This window comes from Halichoerus grypus, chromosome 12 (genome assembly GCF_964656455.1).
Source record: "Halichoerus grypus chromosome 12, mHalGry1.hap1.1, whole genome shotgun sequence".
Classification (NCBI taxonomy): domain Eukaryota; kingdom Metazoa; phylum Chordata; class Mammalia; order Carnivora; family Phocidae; genus Halichoerus; species Halichoerus grypus.
Genome location: NC_135723.1, coordinates 83277267 through 83295740, shown reverse-complemented (window position 1 = coordinate 83295740; position 18474 = coordinate 83277267). Strand labels below are relative to the sequence as shown.

Genomic DNA, 18474 nt, shown 5'->3' with positions numbered 1-18474 from the left:
AGAAGAAAGCCACAAAAAAAGCCATCCCTAATCTCCCCCCCTCCCCCACGCTGAGATAACCCCTGTTAATATGGTTGTGCTGATTTGCCCAGATTTGGTAACAGCCTCTTCCATCCTGGGTTGGAATCCAGCCTGGAAACTCTGAAGAAAGAAATGACAGCCAAGAGGTCGACTCCAACAGGCTCATGCTCCGGGCTGCATGCTCTTTCCCTCACCGAATCTCTCCTCCCAGTTGGAGTGGAAGGACCCGGGCCATGATCCTAGGTAGAGCTGGACCCTCCCCAGGAACCTGGGGACTGAGCGGGCATTTGGGAAGATGCTGCAGAAAGAAAGCAAGAAGCCTTCAATCCTACAAGAAGGCTGAGCCCTGATGCATCCTGCGGCTTCCAGAGTCTCCAGCGCTGTGCCTGTCCCTGAAGGAGGTGTTTTACCAGGCTCCTTGCATAATCATCTGTAGACATGTCTCTAGCAGCTAGAGGCTAGCTCAAGAGGACACACCCGCTTCTCCTGCAGTTAGAGTAGCAATTATGCTGGGTGTGCAGCACCTCCTCAGGGACCCGTAAGGAATTCAGTCTTCCAGGAACAATCTGGGAACAATTCAAAATCACCATGGAAACATGACTGGCGACATCGATTGTCTGCCAGAGGGCCTGTGTGGCACGGTGTCTCTGAGGGCTGGCCTTAGGGCCACACTGCCTGGGGTTGAATCCTGACTCTGCCATTTATTAGCACGAGCTTTGGGGTAAGTTACCTACCCTCCATCTGCCTCTGCTTCCTCATTTGTGACGAGAGCATTGTAGGGCCCGCTCATAGGGTTATTGTGAGGGTAGCTCGTGTTCATTTAGGTAAAGCACACGGTAACCACTCTACACATGGTACTTATTAATGAGAGCAGGGGCATTCAGAGCACACTGCACGGTGGGGTCAGTCTGGAAGGCTTCCTGAAGAAGGCACTGGGTTTGTACGGGGCTGAGCAGTCAGGGACGGAAGGAGTTCAAATGTGCCTGCTCAGCTGAATGCAACACAGTGACCACAAAATCCATCCATTCTGCCTTTATGTGACTCTTGGGCCTGAGTCCTGGTTTGTCCCATCATGGCCTGTAGGGAGGCTGATGAGTGGGAAGATCTGCGTGCCCAGGGCTGAGGCAAGGCTGGCAAGCGCATTTCTGCAGTACATCACGTGAGTGGGGTTGCTGCGTGGCACTGTGCGTGGCTAAGCAGCATGGTCTAGCATCCAGGAGCTCTGGAGGACCCTCCTGGGCAGGGCCTGCTCCCAGAAATGTGGCTCCCTAGCGCCTGGCCCCAGCCTGGGCATGTCTTGTCCTGTGCCCAGGGAGATGTCACTTTATTATACTTTAAAAAATAGAGTATCTTATACTCTGATTATACAAGTAATGAACACGTCTTGTAGAAAACATCCAGAGAAGATACTTTAAATTTCTTATGATTCCCCTACCCTGATATCACCAGTGTTTTATATTTTTTATGCATAACTTTTCCCTCTTTCTTGTGTTTTGCTATATGTGCATATATACTTTTTGCTATCATAAACAGGATCAACCAGTGCATATTGTTTTGCAATGTGATATTTTCAATTGTCTTCAACTTTCTTTTCATGTCATTAAGTATTCTCCCATGATCATGATGTAATTTGTAATGCTAGCATTGTGCAACTATGCCATAAATTATTTAACCTATCTCTTATGGAAAATTTAGATCCTTTTAGATGATTTTTTTAATCTCATAAACAGTGCTCTCATGCATAATCTCGTAGATAAGTCTTTCACATATTCACGCTTACTTCCTTAGGCTCATTCCTAAAGGCTGGACTAACAGCTATGCCTATTTTAAGGCCTTGGATGCCTACTGCAAGACTCCCCAGATGAGACTCCCCCCCCATTGGCTTCCCTACCTGTGGACCTGAGAAGGCCTGGCTATACCACTTACAGGGAGCTGGGCTGAAACCAACAAGCACCTTAGAAATTCCCCCATAGCTGAAGGAAAGTGGCTGGGACAAGGAATGTGGCAGAAAGTTGTGTCATCTGCTATGCAACCAAAAAACGTCGCTGTCCCTTGAGAGCCAGTAAGCTGACGACAATTGGTGGAACCTGGGAACACCGTGGAGGTGAGTGCGGTGCCTCAAAGAGGAAGGACTCAGGAAAGACAAACTTTCCAGTTCAAAAATCTGCTTTCCAGCTCAAAAACCTGCTTGTAGCTTTCAAGGGAGCCCCAGCTTTGCCCACGCCTCTAGACTATGGTCTGTCTATCCCTCTAGACGGAGCTCCCCAAGGGCAGGGATGTGTCTGTCCACCTTTGCACGCCCACACCCAGCCCAGGGGCTGGGAAAGATTCGTTGAACTGGCGTGACAAACTCCACCCCAACTCACAGCCCCTGTACCTGCTTGTCCTGCATTTTCAAGTCAAGGGCAAGGCTGCTGGCACCCACCTTACTGCCAGCACAGTGTACATTAGAGCATCTTTTCTGGAGGCTGCTTGAGCAATGTGTCCCGAAGGCCTTAAAACCTGCGATTTCACCTGTAGGAACACCCTAAAGTAATCCACGGCCCCCCAAGAACTGCCGGCCTGCCTTTCCCATCTATGTCCCATCGATTCTCTTTATACCCCCTTCACTCACATCGCTTCCCCATTCACATCCCAGGCATCCTGGCCATTGGGACGAAGCATTTCCGGCCCCATGCCCCCCACTCCGCTCCTCCTCCAGACACAGTTAAAAATAAGACCTCCTCCAGCGCACCCGCCCTGGCCCCTAGCAGGACGGCTTTCCCACGGCGTGAGAGTCCCTTATGTGCGTGACTTGTTTGAACTTCCAAACCACAGTCTGTTTGAGGGTAGGCAGGCAGAATCCACATCTATGTTATCTTCATCCTTCTCTACACCTGGCAGAGCTCAGGCCCAGCGGCGGGCTCGGGGTGGGCTGTCGGCACTGGGCACTGCGGCGGCGCTGCGAGCCGCCCCCTTCCGCCTGCTGACGTCAGCACGTTGGCGTCGGGCACGAGCTGCGCAAGCGCGCACCCTTCCTAGGAGCTGCGGTGTTTTCAACCCCGGTTTTCAGGTCCTCGATCTAAAATTCAGGTGAGCAAATGGAGGCTGGAAGGGGTGAGGGGCATTGGCCAAAGGCACACAAATTGGGTTGAACCCACACGATCGGATTTTAAGTTTGATGCTCATTTCCTGAGGCAAGCTGCTTCATATTTATACTGGGATACAAATATGATTATTTCTAAAAGAAAAGAATTCCTTCCTTTGCAATAAGATCGAGCATACAGGACTTTAAATAGGTACGAAGAGTTCCCCTGGTGAATTACAGGGAGGGTTTAATGAACTGAAATTTGATTCAAAAGTGCCAGCACCATGAAATGGGGTTTTTTGAGATAAGGAGCCCCTGTCACGGTCTTCCCAGAGACCCGGAGGCCCTGGCATCCTTGGTTCCTCATCTCAAAAAGCAGTGCCTTTTTACTAATAATGACTGAATTTGTATTGGTAGTACAGTTAATTACTGATAGTAAATTTGCAAGAGGGAGAGTTACTGAGATACTTAACCCACGCTGTGCCGGCCTTCCAACATTGAGAATGAGAAAGTGGAGGCTCAGAGAGGTTCATTAATTTGCTCAAAGTCGCCCAGCAGAGCCCCAATTCTAGTCCCGGCCAATCTGACCGAGTAGTTAGGGTTCTTTCCCCTGTCCAGGTGGTTCTCACCCCAGTTGTGTATTAGTGGCTCCCGGTGCCCAGGTCTCAACTGAGCCTAATAAAATCAGAATCACTAGGCTTGGTGCCAGCCATCAGTACTTTTTAAAAGCTCCCCAGGAGCTTTAATGAGCAGCCTGGTAGAGACAGCCTGAGCCGTGCATGCCATGCTGCCTCTCAGCCCTCACCCAGGAGCCTCTTCACTCCCGGGGAGAGCCCTGACAGAGGAGACAGAGGTTCCCACCCCTCTCACCTCAGAACCACCCAGGAGCTTTTTAAGACAGACGGCTGCCCTGGGCACCACCACAGATCACTGAAGGCAGGAACTCTGGGGTAGCATATGTGCATTAAGCAGATGTATTTTTAAAGCTCCTGCAGCCAGTGTTGAGAATTAGTCCAGAGGCTTGAACCAAACGGCCTCTCCGGGGCCATGCCCTTCAAGGCAGCCAAGGGGCGGACACCAGGTGAAGGGATCTACCCTTCATGGTATTCCTGGCCAGCTGTGGGCAGGAAGGACAAAGGAGAAAAGGATCAACATCCCACAATCCAGTATGCATCATTAAATGCTCAGGAAAAGTCTTACTCTCCAGTCAATTAAATGCTTCCCTGCAAATTCGTTGACAAATTTACTTGACATAATCTTTCTTCACAGAAAAAGCAAAGTGCACTTTAGTCTTGGCATAGAAAAGTGATTAAAAAAATTAGTCATGAATGAGGTCCAGATGAATGGGGTTCACTGTGGGAACAAAGGGAACTCACAGAAAGAGAAAAACTGGATCTGCAGCCTCCGCAGAGCATCTATTGTGTGAGGGCTTTGTATGCAAAGCGGGGAGAGAACTGCTGAATAGGACTGTGATTCTGGGGGAGAAACAAAAGATTACCAGTCAATGCAGGAAAGGGAGCTAGGCGCACCCAGGGCAAAGAGCCCCATAAGGAGGGCAGGCTGCGGGCTGGAGGACCGGGGCCAGCTGCTGAGAACTTGAGCCTGCTCCCTCCAGGTGACTCCCTCCTCCTGATGGGCCCAGGCTGGGCCTTGCCCTGAACTCTCTTTAGGAAAGTATGGGACAAAATCTCCTCTGAACCCAATCAACTCTTCACAAAGGTAGAAGAGAAAGAAACCAGTTTTCTTATTCAATCAACATTAAACCCGAATGGGATGCACATCACAGGCAATCTGCTAAAAGATTGCAAAGACAGAGAGAGACATTTCCCTTTTATATAAACAGCTACAACCCATCAGGTAAGAAAACATGATAGCACCATTTGTCCGCATAGCTCATCCTGGATTCCCCTGGTTTGGGGGGTGGCCGTCTGTGTCTGCTAATTACTTTTATTCAAAATAAACTTCTCATCTCTATGACAAGAGCTAGTTTTGCAACTTGAAGCCGAAGTTAGGGTCCCACCCTCCCACAGAAACTAGGAGATGGGGGGCTGTCTTCCCAGATGGTTGTATTCCAAAGAAATGTTTCCTGGGTCCTTGAGAAAGGCAGGCCTGGGTCATAAAACTGGCAAGAGGCTTATTTAGCTTTTGAAAAGATTTACATACATTTCAAAAAGACAGAGAAAGCATTTCCAATTACCGACGAATTTTCTTAAGTCAATGCTCTAAGACAAGGGAAAGGGGTGGGAGTGGGGAAGTCTCTTCCATTTTCTCAACAAGGAGAATTAAGCCTCTTATTTTTGCCCTCTGGGGGTGCCTGATGGGGAAGCGGTGTGAGTGTCTGACCCCAGGGCAGGTGCCCCAGACCTGAGAAAATCTGAGAAATAGTCTTAAACCATATTTGGTCTTGCGACCTGGGGAGGGAGCAGGGTGGACACGCTTGGGGAGTTTTTGGATTTGTCTAGGGTGTTAGCAGTGATGGGTGGTCGCAGGAACCACAGATCCCCAGGCCCCTCTGCCTTCCTGGACTCATTCTGTGCCCCGTGTCACCCTTCCCCCGCACCCCATCCCCAACATGCTCTGGGTGACTCTCAGCTCCCTGCTGGGGGGAGGAAGGTGGTTTGGGGACCCTGGCCTGGTGTGGCTCCCAGGCTGTGGCTCTCCTCTGCCCGCCTTCCCCGGCGCAGCTCCTGCCTTCTGCTCCACTCCAGTGTGACTCTAACCCACTAGAAGCTGCAGCCAATTCTGCGGAAAGTTCAGATCTGTGGGGACTTCATAAATTAGGCTTTACTGCTAAGTATTCTCCAGGAAAAAAATTGGGGAGTTGAGGGGGTTGCAAAGCACAGCACAATAGCTGCTTACTCTTCTGCAGCTCTGTTCACTCTGCCAGTAATCCGGCAGAGCCATCCCGGGAGGGGGCGATGGGGCAGTGGGGTCCGTGGGATCTGCCATCCCGGGAGGGGGCGATGGGGCAGTGGGGTCCGTGGGATCTGCCATCCCGGGAGGGGGCGATGGGGCAGTGGGGTCCGTGGGATCTGCCATCCCAGGAGGGGGCGATGGGGCAGTGGGGTCCATGGGATGCTGGGATTGCTAAGTGGCTGAGGGCACGGTGGGTGGCTCTGGGTCTGGAGGGGGTGCAGTGGGGAGGGAGGGACTGTTCTGAGGGGCAGGGGCTGTGACAGCACTTGTTTTGTGTTGGCAAATTCTGAGCAGGACCTCGAATTTTTAGTGTGTGTTTGTGAGTGTGTGGGGTGTGTGCCCTTTTATATTTATGTTAGGAAATTTAGGTCAGGACCCTACATTTCTGCACCCATGTATGTCTCTGAGCATGTCTTGCTGTGTCTGAGTGTCGTGTGTGTGTGTGTGTGTGTGTGTGTATTCTTGCATTGGGTGCGGAGGGGAGGTTTCCATGAGATCCCACCTTGCGAGCCATGGCTGTGGGGAAGTCCAGTGGTTTCTTGTCCTAGCCAGTGTCAGCAGAGAGGGAGGGTCACTGACAGTGGGATGATGTATTGATAGGGCCTGGTCCTCATGGGACCAGAAGCAGCCTCCACCTGCCTCTTCACATCCTCTAGGCTGTACCCTTGTCCTCTGTTCCTCATGTTTCTGGCCCAAAACTTGGCTGCTGGGTGTTGGGGGCCATAACTACAAACCTGTCAACTCTCTCACACCTCCATGCCTTTGCTCCTATAGGTCCCTTTGCCCGGAACACACTCCCCCTTTTTCCTCATCTGGCTAAATTCTGCCCATCCTTCAGGAAGGTCACCTCCTACAGGAAGCCCTCCTCCACCACTCTGGGATGAGGAAGGAGTCCGTCTCCCCGGACCATGAGCATCTCACCCAGGACATGCATCTATTATAGCACTCACCACACCTTTTAGACTCCCCTGTCTGTGGGTCTCTCTCACCCCCAGTCCGGAGAGCTCCTTGAGAACCGATGGCATCTTTCATCCCTGGCTTTCCGTCCCCAGCACAGCTCTGGGCAGAAAGTGGGCTTGTGAAATGAATGGCTCTCGGGTGAGAGCACCCCATACTTGCATTGCACTTTCCCATTCACCCAGCACTTCACACCCGTGCTCATCCTCCCGGCAACCCAGGGTGCAGGGGAGGCAGACCTTGTCATCCCTGATCCTGAGGTTGTACTGGTCAACAGCTCACCAAGTCTCACTACTACCTAAGTCCCTGCTCTCCAGCTCAAGAGCAGTCTTTCCTTTCAGGCAGGGCCCACAGAGAGAAGGTGGCTGTGACCTGTGGCAAGCAGGCTTTGGGGAGCTTTGCCCTAAAGCCCCAAGCCACTAACACACTGGTTGCTAAAAGATATATGTCGGGGAGGATGATGTTTTGGAAAATGGGTGGGGGGAGCCACTCATGGACCTGGGCTGCTGGTCCTTTTGGGATGTCCCTGGCTTGGCTCCCCTCCTTTCTCCACATTTGGGCCCAGGGATCCACTCTACTTTTCCCTGAGCAAATGTATTTTTCAGGGCTTTCCAGAGAAACAACCAAAAGGATAATACAATAAGGAATTGGCTCATGAGGTTATGGAGGCCGACAAGCTCAGAATCTGCAGGGTGGACTGGCAGGCTGGAGGCCCAGAAGGGCAGACGTTCCAGCTGGAGTCTGAAGGCTGTCTGCTGGAGAAATCTCTCTTACTTGGGGGATGGTTGGTCTTTTTGTTCTACTCAGGCCTTCAACTGATTAGATGAGGCCCACCTACATTATAGAGGGCAATCTATTTTTCTCAAAGTTCACTGATTTAAATGTTAATCTCATTCAAAAACACCCTCTCAGAAGCCCTGCCTCTCTATGAATAAGGTGTGACCAACTATCTGGGCACCTTGGCCCACCCCGGGTGACACATGAAATTAACAATCACAGCAAAGGATAGCTGGGGTCCCTGGGGCTCAGGGAAGGGGAGGCAAACTGCTGAGTGCCAAACACCATTCCAACTGTCCCAGCCCCCTTTATAATGAAATAGGAGTCACATGGGAGGATGCATGGATGGATAGGTAGCTGGGGGCGGGGGGGATGGAGAGGCAGAGAGGTAGGTAAATAAATAAGGAAAGACAGATACTAGTACTGGTACCTAGTAACTTTCCAGGCAGTATTATACTGATGGTTTCAAAAACACAAAACTAGGGAATGACAGAGCAGAAAGGTCAACTTACCCAACTCTAAGTTTCCACGTGAGGAAAATGATACCCAGAGAAGAAGAGCGATTTCCTCAAGGTCCCACCAGCGTCACTGGTAGAGGTTATCGGCCTCCTAGTCTGACTGCCGGGACGGACACAGGAACCAGGCACGTAGGACACGTAGGCTAGACCAGGAGGGGCGACCCTGCAGGAACTCCCAGGCTTGTGGTGGCTTGTGGTGGTGTGACGTGGGCTGGTGGAGGACGCAGGAAAGAGAGAGCTGGTGTGTCAGAAGTCGGCTCCTCCGGGCTTCAGTCCAGAAACAACACCTGTCATGTCTGCTCTCAGCCACACGGCCCCTCTCGGAAAAGAGGCCTGGCCGCGTGGGGGAGCACATGGGTATTCAGTGAGAAATAAGTCTTTCTGACACAGGGTACTTTGCGATCTCTTTGTCGGGACCCCAGTGTTTCCTTTTCTACATCTCGGAGCCAAGGGAGTTGCCCCAGGATATCTCAGCACCCCAACATCTCGCTCCAAGGGGTCTGACTTCCCATGGCACAGAGCATCTCGGCCTTCTGCAGAAGGTGTAGCGCTTTGTGTAGGTGACGATTTGAGGGAACCTTCCTGTCATCCCTTCCATCTAAACAGATGGAGCCAGAGGAATGGGACATGCCAGAAGTCCCGGGCCTCCCTCTGGCCACATGGCCTGGACCATTTGCTCCCATGTTTGCCCAAGACTCACGAGCATCGCCACAGGGTAATGCTGTGTCTGATCCCCCCTCACTGTTCATTCACTCATCCTTAGAACATTGGCTATCAGTGTTTTCAGGCTTTTACATCTAGTCCCTTCCAGGGTGGGGTTTCTTAATAAGTATTGGTCAAGCGTTATGGCATTTACCAGAACTCTGTGGGTTCACATCTAGCGATCGTCTAGGTCCCCTGAGGCTCCTCGCCTGTGCTTTTACAACAAACTGCCACCGGATAGCCGGGCTTGAATTGCTTGGTTCCCTGAAAGCATTAGGAACTGAAGTGTGCTTTTCTTTTTCTTTTTTTAAAGATTTTATTTATTTGAGAAAGAGAGAGTGAGAGAGCGCACGAATTGGGGGAGGGGCAGAGGAGAGGGAGAAGCAGGCTTCCCGCTGAGCAGGAGCCCGATGCGGGGCTCCATCCCAGGACTCTGGGATCATGACCTGAGCCAAAGGCAGCGGCTTAACCGACTGAGCCACCCAGGCGCCCCTGAAGTGTGCTTTTTTAGTGGCATTGGTGTTCTTTCAATAATTAAAATAGAGCTTTTTGTTAAAATAACCAAGAACAAAGAAGAAAAAATATTTTAAGACAGGATATGCAGTTGGAGTTAGATCCAAAGAAACGCCAGCACCGAAGTGTAAACCAGCATCTTCATTACCAATGCTGCCGTCCTTTATTTAGTGTAATCCTGGTCTGCCTTAGGCTTGGGGAGAATTCATCGACCCTGAATCTTTTAACTTTCTTAGCTGTGTGCCAAATCTGATCGGATCTGTCAAGAGGCCTGGTTGGGAGCTTTTCTCCTGCCTTGATCTCCGATGTTTAATTAAGGACCTCTCCCGACCTCTTATAACTTCTCAGAAGAAGGCTTGGTTTCTTGTGTTTTTGTTTGTGTCTTAGCCCTGTTTCCTTGTAGTCTGCAGAGAGAGAGAGAGAGAGTAAATTATAGTCAGGTATGAGATTTCCAGAATATTCGACACTTGTGACTGCCTTTTTCTGAATCAGCAGGAAGATTTTCCTTACCTGAATTCCTTTCTCAGTCTCAGCTCTTTGCTGAGTTCGTTATCTCTAATCTCGAATCTCGAATCTCTAATCTCCATCGAAAGGTCCCTTGGCAACCAGGTCCCTGATAAGGTTAGATTGTAAACTGACCCCTCATGTCATCTGACTCTGCGAAGCCTGCTCTTCTGTAGGTACAAAGCAGGCCATCCCAGAACAGGGCTTTTAAAGACTTTTAACCCGAAGGTGACACAGAGCAAAAAGTGACTTCTATCTGAGCATCCCTGTGCGCTCAGCATGATCCCGGGGACGCGAAAACAGCAGTGCTAGAAGAGCTGACAGTCTGGAAGAGGTTTTCAGTCTGACCCGGGGTGTCAGGCACGGAGGGACAGGGCCCAAAGGTGGCAGCTCATTGAGTTTGACTCAGTGAGGCAAACTCCCCTGGGTCCAGACCACCCGTAAGGGAAACCCTTTCCTGCTGCAAACCTACTTCTCCTGTCCTGGTCAGGGCAGGCTTTGTTTTCTATTTCCTCCCAGGTCACAAGTCTCACGGTGAAGGACAGGAGACACAAGAGCCCTGAGGCGAGCCGGGTGGAGTTGAGTAAAGCTACATAGCCGGTGTGGTGAGGAAGATCAGGATGGCAGGAAGGACCACTGCTGGGCTTCACTACACCCTGGCTGGGGTCATTTTGGCGGCGGCGGCGGAGATGGGGGGTGCTTCAGCCTGTTTAATCCCAGATGTCTGGGAAGGCTTGGAGAAGCCTTTGGCATGAACAAAATCTACATAGTCTACAACACCGATTGCTTGTTTTCTATTTTTGTCTGCTTACTGATCAATTTTGCAGTGTAAGACACCTTTCCATAATTCCCCTTAGAAAAGCTGAACCAGGGGCGCCTGAGTGGCTCAGTTAGTTGAGCATCCGACTCTTGATTTCGGCTCAGGTCATGGTCTCAGGGTCCTGGGATCAAGCCCACATGGGGCTCCCCGTACTCAGCAGGGACCTGCTCCCAAATGGGCTCGCTTGCTCTCTCTCTCTCTCAAATAAATGAATAAATCTTTTTTTTTTTAAGATTTTATTTATTTGACAGAGAGAGACACAGTGAGAGAGGGAACACAAGCAGGGGGAGTGGGAGAGGGAGAAGCAGGCTCCTTGCTGAGCAGGGAGCCTTATGTGGGACTCGATCCCAGGACCCCGAGATCATGACCTGAGCCGAAGGCAGACGCTTAACGACTGAGCCACCCAGGCACCCCTAAATGAATAAATCTTAAAAAAAAAGAAAGAAAAGCCCAACCAAGTTGATTGATAAAGTTACTCAGTGCCATTCTTATCAAAAGGGTCCAAATTATGCCTCAGTCCTGTGGCCACAACTGCTCTGCGGGGTGAGGTGAAAACTGCTTGTGGGAAGTGAGTAGATCGAAATTGTTAACGTTCAATGAGTGCATGCTGAGAACCAGGCTCTCTCTGAACCTTTTACTTCATTATCTTATTTATTAAGATACACAGTGTTCTCCAGAGGAGGACGTTCCCGTCCTGTTTGGGAACAATCGGGAGAGAGAAGAATTCAACGGGGGGCAGGTCTTGGTGCCAAGAGGGGCCGCCCCAGCCAGCTAACTTACTCCTCCACAGTGCAGGTCCCCTGGAGAGGAGAGACCCTGCCCTCCCAGGTAAACCCCCCACCCCCACCACCGCCACGGCCAGTAGACTCGGCTCCCCTCCAGGCTGCACCGCAGGCTGCCTGGGCCTTAGGAAGGAGGGCTCACAGAGCATTATGCTATGGGCTTGTTGTTATGTTATCTTGTTTTCTCCTCACTATAATCCTATAAGGGAGGATAATATTTTTGCCCCCATTTGACAGGTGAAGACACGGAGACACAGAGGGGATGAAAGTTTGCCCACAATCCTACAACTAGAGGCTGATGGAGCGGAGTTCTCCCGTGTTCAACCTTTGTCTCCCCGCTATGGTAATCTGCCAATGTTCTGACTCAGCCAAAGGGGTTGTACCCTTTGGCATCACAGTTGGGTCACTGGGACCATTGAGAATCTCAGGCGGGGTCAAGAGGGTCTGAAGGATTATGGAAAGGTGTCTTACGCTGCAAAATTGACCAATAAGCAGACAAAACCAGAAAACAGGCGATGTGCGTTGTAGATTGTGTTAGTTGGTGAGGCCTGCCGTAACAGAACACCATAGGCTGGGTGGCTTAAGTAACAGAAATTCATATTCTCACAGTTCTCACAGTTCTGGACGCTGGAAGTCTAAGCCCAAGGTGCCAGCAGGGTCAATGTCTGGTGAGAAGTGCAGATGGCCGCCTACTCTCTGTGCCCTCACATGGCCTTTCCTCTGGGTGTGCACACCCCTGGTGTCACTCTCTCTTCTTGTAAGGACACCCGTCCTGTTGGAGTAGGGCCCCACCCTTATGACCTTATTTAACTTTACCCTCTTAAAGGCCTTATCTCCAAATAGTCACATCGGGGGTTGGGGCTCTCCACTGTGGGAATTTTGAGGGGACACAATGCAGTCTAACCATAGATGCTTCAAAGCTCTGTGTCCCTCCCGGCACAGCCCCCACAGCACGGGTCCGTCAGGGGGGTCCCGGGTGTCAGCCCCTCTCTGCAAGGCTTGGCCGCTAGAGACGGCTCCCTGCCATCCACGGCCGTGGAAGACCACTGCTCTACCGAGAATTCAGGAAGGCTTCCTACAGCGCCTCTGCCCACTCCTGCAGCTTTATAACACCCAGCATTTACATGTAATTGTTTTCACGTCAGCTAGAGCTTTTCCATTTACCATCTCAACAGAGGGACTGAAACCACAGCCCCTTATCTGGTCAAAATTTTTATCAATATTACTTTTTTTTAGTCCTCATAGTGGTCTAAGGTTTTAGAGGGCTATGTTCTTCCCATATACAAAGCTGATTTCTTTTATTCTACCCCTGGAATAGCTTTTCCAATGAATATTCATTTTTTAAAAAAGATTTATTTCTTTATGTATTTGAGAGCCAAAGCAGGAGAGCGAGAATGGGGGGAGGGGCAGAGTGAGAGGAAAGAGTCTCACGCAGACTCCGTGCTCAGCACGGAGCCCGACGTGGGGCTTGATCTCACAATCCTGAGACCACAACTGAGCTGAAACCAAGAATTGGACGTTCAACCAACTGAGCCACCCAGGCGCCGCATAGTTTTTCCAGTGAAAGAAATGGCTTTGCAAAAAGCCATGCATACCTGGATGCCTGGGTGGCTCAGTCGGTTAAGCATGTGCTTTCAGCTCGGGTCATGATCCTGAGGTCCTGGGATCGAGCCCCGCATGGGGCTCCTTGCTCATTGGGGAGCCTGCTTCTCTCTCTGCCTGCCGATCCCCCTGCTTGTATTCACTCGCTCTTTCTCTCCCTCTGACAAATAAATAAATAAAATCTTAAAAAAAAAAAAAAGCCATGTATACCTTGGTAAACTAGCTCTAGAAAGAAAGAAAGAGAGCGAGAGAGAGAGAGAGAGAGGGAGGGAGGGAAGGAGGAAGGAAGGGAGCCAGCCGGCTCTGATTTGTAGTTTGCCAATTTTCATGGTGTAAATACTTCTACCATAATAGATTTCAAGCTATCAATGGTTTAAAAACTGACTCACAAAGTTCCTGAATATTTTATACTTGGCTCCCATAAGCCACTGTTTATTCTGCTCATGGTCACGGAAGCCATTTCATAGATTTTAATTTGGATCAGGGTGCAATCTGAGATCTTGATCACGATGAGGTTGACTGGCCCCGCCAGGACCCAGTGTCACAATCTTATTTCAATTCCTAGGATGCTGTAAACCTCTGAGCGCAGATCCACGTGCATCTAATACATGCTTCTTAGAAGAATCACCCGTTTGCTGCAGATCAGTCACTCCACTGGCTGTGGGAATTCTCACAGGGCCTTGGGTCTTCATGGGAAAAGTCAAAAGTTAATTGGGAGCAAGTCAGGGGAAGATTGTTGGCTGGTGTGAAAGCTGCCCAAACATGTGATTTGTTGGAACTGGGCATCTGTTTATTTTTCATTCAACAAGGACTGTGGGGTGTCAGCCATTGCCTCCTGTCTGACCTACTGCTGATGACAGGGTCATCAGGTCTTCCTTGGGGCCCTGACTATCTGCACGCCATGTATGTGGATATGTCCAGAGAGCTTCCATCCCAGAGTCAGAATTGAGAAACTCAACAGGGCTCCAGAGTAACTGTGTTACCATGTTATGTAAAACATTACGTAGGTCGTAATACCAAGTTTGTGGCCATGGTGTAGCATCTCAGAGGAAAAGAGATCTGGGAGCAGACCTTGGAGATAACGGGGTTTGGAGGCATCATACTCCACTGAGTTGAATATGAGTGGGAATTGTAGCAAGCTTTGGCTCAGGAACGGAATGGTTTTCAGAGTGACCAGCGTGGGGAGGGAAGGGATGGTCCCCCCACTTCCCGCCCGGTCATGCCCCTGCTGCTGTATCAGGCCAGGCTTGGTGGGGAGCAGGAGGAGGGAAAGGGCCCCTCAATTCCCCCCTCCCCGCCCCATGTATATTCTCCTCCTCTCCGTTCCTCTGCATTTTGCTCTTCCGATTATTCCTGGGTCCTGGCTGAGCTGGCGAAGTGGGCATGATGCTACTAATACGTTGATTTGAGAGAAGAGTTTAGCTCATTGGACCTTTGGGAAAGACCTCGTCTGGCACCTTGCTTGGTGGGATAACAAGCTTCAGTGACGTTAACAGTGATACTAGCCTACACCCCTGTCATATTTTTATTTTATATGCCGAAGGTATCAAGAATCACTTCTGTAGGTGAAATCTGCCTTTCCTCTGGCAACAGAAAGGCTAAATTGGAAATGGTATCCTTGGGGCCACCTCTCCATTCTAGAGCTTCTCTCAGCTCAGGGGCGGATGGGCACAGATAACTTCACACATTCACAGGGCTCTCCATAACATATCATGGCATTCGAAACATCAATAATGAATTATCTCTTCTCTTATACTCCTGTGGTCTCTGTTTACTCATAGGCCTATTTTGAGGAATTAATGAAATTAAAATAATTTACAGTTGAACATCTACTCTGTGCCAAATCCTGTGCTAGGTACTTTATAAATACTATTTCCAAACCTAATAACATCATGAGATAGGAATCGTCGCTACTGTTTTATAGATGGAAGAAGCTGAGACCCAGAGAAGTTATGGATTTGTTCAAGGTCATTAAGTGTTAAGATTCCAGTCAAGTCTTTTTAATTCAAAAGCTCACATTTTCTCACTATGTTACTATGTAATATAAAACATTGTATCAGTCAGCATAAAATTAGGTTGTGCTATAGTAACAAGCAACCCTAAAATCTTAGTGGCTTTTATTTTTAAAAGTTTTATTTATTTATTTTTAAGATTTTATTTATTTGACAGAGAGATAGAGAGCACAAGCAGGAGGAGCAGTAGGGAGAGGGAGAAGCAGGCTCCTCACTGAGCAGGGAGCCCGGCATGGGACTCCATCCCAGGACCCTGGGATCACGACCCGAGCTGAAGGCAGACACTTAACCGACTGAGCCACCCAGGCGCCCCACAACCAAGTTTTGTGATATCCTCCCATGTGATGTGTAATTCACTCTGCTCCCCAGCCCCTCAGGACTCAGGCTGATGATGGAAACGCCACTGTCTGTTGCCAGCCCCCATGGTAGAGGGAGAGAAAGCTTTGGAGGGTCTAAAACTAGCACTTACATGCCCCGGCATTGAATTGACACACATTGCTTCTACTCACAACTCACTGGCCCGAGTATTACATGAATATTCCAAACCACAATGGGGAGGAAGTGCAAATCCCACTGGACAGCCGAGAACAGAAAGTTACACGGCGGGTAGCACTGAAACCTGCCATGAGTGTCTGACACAGGACTTGGCGCGTACATGCTCAGTAAACATTATTTCACACCCCTTCCCCCTCCCCAGCTATGAGCAGCTTATGGTGAAATAATGTTTTTTTTGATCAAGAGACAGGCCTTTCATTTTGTACTCTGTTCAATGCTTGCTTTCTCCATTGGCTTGCAGCTGGATCATGGGATACTGGCAGCAGTCCACATCTAGATCAGATTGTTCCAGGGCCCAGGTCTCCAGTGACTTGCTGTCTAACTATGTATCAGGAGTCTCTATCAGTCGTCCTCAAATGCCACGTTCCAGGTGATGGATGATACTCACATGCACGACACATGACAACCTCCTCTGGGCATCCCTGATTTGGCTCAGGGCTGCAGGCAATCCCTGTCTGGAAGCTTTAAGTCCACCCCTTTTTCTTCCTTACAGGGCAGAACATCAGAGTGCAAGTGAGTGACACAGGCATTATCATAGGGATACATTGACTCTCTTCTAATTGATAAAAAATTCACCAATCATTTCAAAACCTCAGTAGTTCATTAGTAATAGAGAATTGCCCGGGACACACCTTATAACTGCTCCAGACATGCAGCATGTCAGGACACCCCCCTGGAGGGACTGGTCGAGAAGATGCCAGAGAAGCCAGTTGTGAAATAAAAAATTGTGTCAATTAACCAGTTGTTTTATCGACACTGTGCCAAAGAATTGATTGGAGAGGACATTTTGTCCACACTAACTGAATTGACTTGTGGTCTTGGCATTGTGTACACCCAGCCTGGGAATTAAGAATGTAAGCATAATACCAAATCACAGAATGTTAGACTGGAAGGAATCTCCAGAGACATTTTTCACGCATTCCCCTCATATTACAGATGAGGAAACTAAGAACAGCCAGCCTTAAAGATTTGCTGAGGGGCGCGCAGCACCATTGTTAACTATTGTGTGTGTTAGTGCACCCACAGCATTTTTAACATTTTCTGTAGCTATTTCAGAATCAAGACGCTCAACTGAATGGTATTGCATATTTTCTAAAAGTAGACAAGAATTTGAGAAACACCCTGTGGTGCAATTTTCATTGCTTAAACTTGGTGCTGACTCATTTCCCTTACCCCACTTCTTTACCAACATCGCTCATGGCATCCGTCACTTACATTGGCTCTTTTCCTCACTTGGTCCCATCCTCTCGGGCTGGGCTGGGCTGGGAAACAGGATGCACTGACGTCACCTCCGTTCATCTTCATTGGCTGGTGAACCAGGGCTCAGAGGTGAGGTCTCTGCTGGGAACTTCTTGGCACACGGATGTCCTCCAGCCTGAAGTAAGCCACCTGTTGCCCATAAGGGCAAGCTGTTTAGGGCCAAAAGAGTCTGTGGAACAAGGAAGCCAAGGGTTTCGGGCTTCATATTTTTGAAAAGGGATAAACACAGTACCCCCTACAAACAAACACTGTTTAAAGTGTTAAGGGTAAGGGGCCCCTGGGTGGCTCAGTCTGTCAGGCATCTGTCTTCGGCTCACGTCATGATCCCGGGGTCCTGGGATCAAGCCCCGCAGCCGGCTCCTTGCTCAGTGGGGAGCCTGCTTCTCCCTCTGCCTGCCACTCCCCCTGCTTGTGCTCTCTCTCTGATAAATAAATAAAATCTTAAAAAAAAAAAAAAGAAAGTATTGAGGGGAAAAAATCCCACTCAAAAATAGTCCTTGGATCAGGGCCCTCCATACTTCCCCTGAACAGTGACTGGAAATTTTTCCCTCACCTTGGGGTCCTGCATCTTGAAATGTTTTTAGTGTGAGACAGGTGATTTTGTGGTGGTCCCTTCAATCTATCCCCCTCTTCTCAAGTCTATTTCAGAGGCCTTGAAGGCTCCCTGCTTCAGGGCCCAGGAGGGAAGGCACCCCAGACCGGTTCTGTATGGCCCTGGGCTGAGGGTCAGGGTCAGTGGCCAGGATCTAGTTTGTCCTCTGTCACTGCCCCGTCTAGGATTTTGGCAGCTCTCCCAATCCTACAGGCCCAGGTGCAGGAGGCAGCCCTTGGCATGGACAGAGAGCTGTTAGACTCAGGGCCAAAAAGTCAGCCCTTTCCCCCAGATGGATCACATGGGACTGCCCCTCCCTCACGCAGCACCCCTCTTTCCCTCTCCCATGTGTTTCCATGGCTTAGGAAGTATTTGGAGGTTGGTGGGGATCAGGGAGCAGGGAGGATGGAGCAGTAGGGTGACATCCTGGGACAGGTCTCTCCCTAACCCACACCAAATAAGAGAGGGGGAGGAAAGGACCTGGAGTATGAGAGTAGATTCTAAGTCGCACTGGGTACTCTTCTCCTGGTTTTATGCATTGTTGAGAAGACACCGTAAAAGACCTGCCCTTCCCAGTCCATCTTCTTGCTGGCTTTGGTACAGAGCTACACACACAGACACAGACAGAGTCACACACATGAACGAACACACACAGAACGTCACCTTACAATGCACATACCAGTCATTTCTTCTGGGCCACTGGGTTCAGGATCTGGAAAACCCTGGTGGCGGAAGAATTCATGTCTGAAGAACTTAAGCCTTTAAGAGAAAGTAAAGGTAGGAGGAGAAAGGTCAGAAATGAACTAGAAAAATCTTTATAATTGCTTTTACATTCAGGAAAGCATACAACCCAAGAGCACACGGAAGAAGGAACAT

The 18474-nt window shown here is 49.7% G+C and overlaps 1 long non-coding RNA gene across 3 annotated transcripts in view; it reads right to left on the bottom strand.

Annotated features, from left to right (window-relative positions):
* Positions 1-9139: 9139 nt before the first annotated feature.
* Positions 9140-18474, bottom strand: part of LOC118533854 (uncharacterized) — a 46095-nt gene continuing 36760 nt past the window's right edge. The window contains exons 2-4 of one of the 3 annotated variants that reach the window (XR_004916394.2): positions 18278-18357; positions 16962-17175; positions 9140-9875 (exon numbers count right to left, since the gene is read on the bottom strand). This is a non-coding gene — a long non-coding RNA (uncharacterized LOC118533854). Of the gene's footprint in view, positions 9876-15553; positions 17176-18277; positions 18358-18474 lie in introns of those variants that run through there. The other 2 variants (XR_013442860.1, XR_004916392.2) reach the window with 2 other exon arrangements.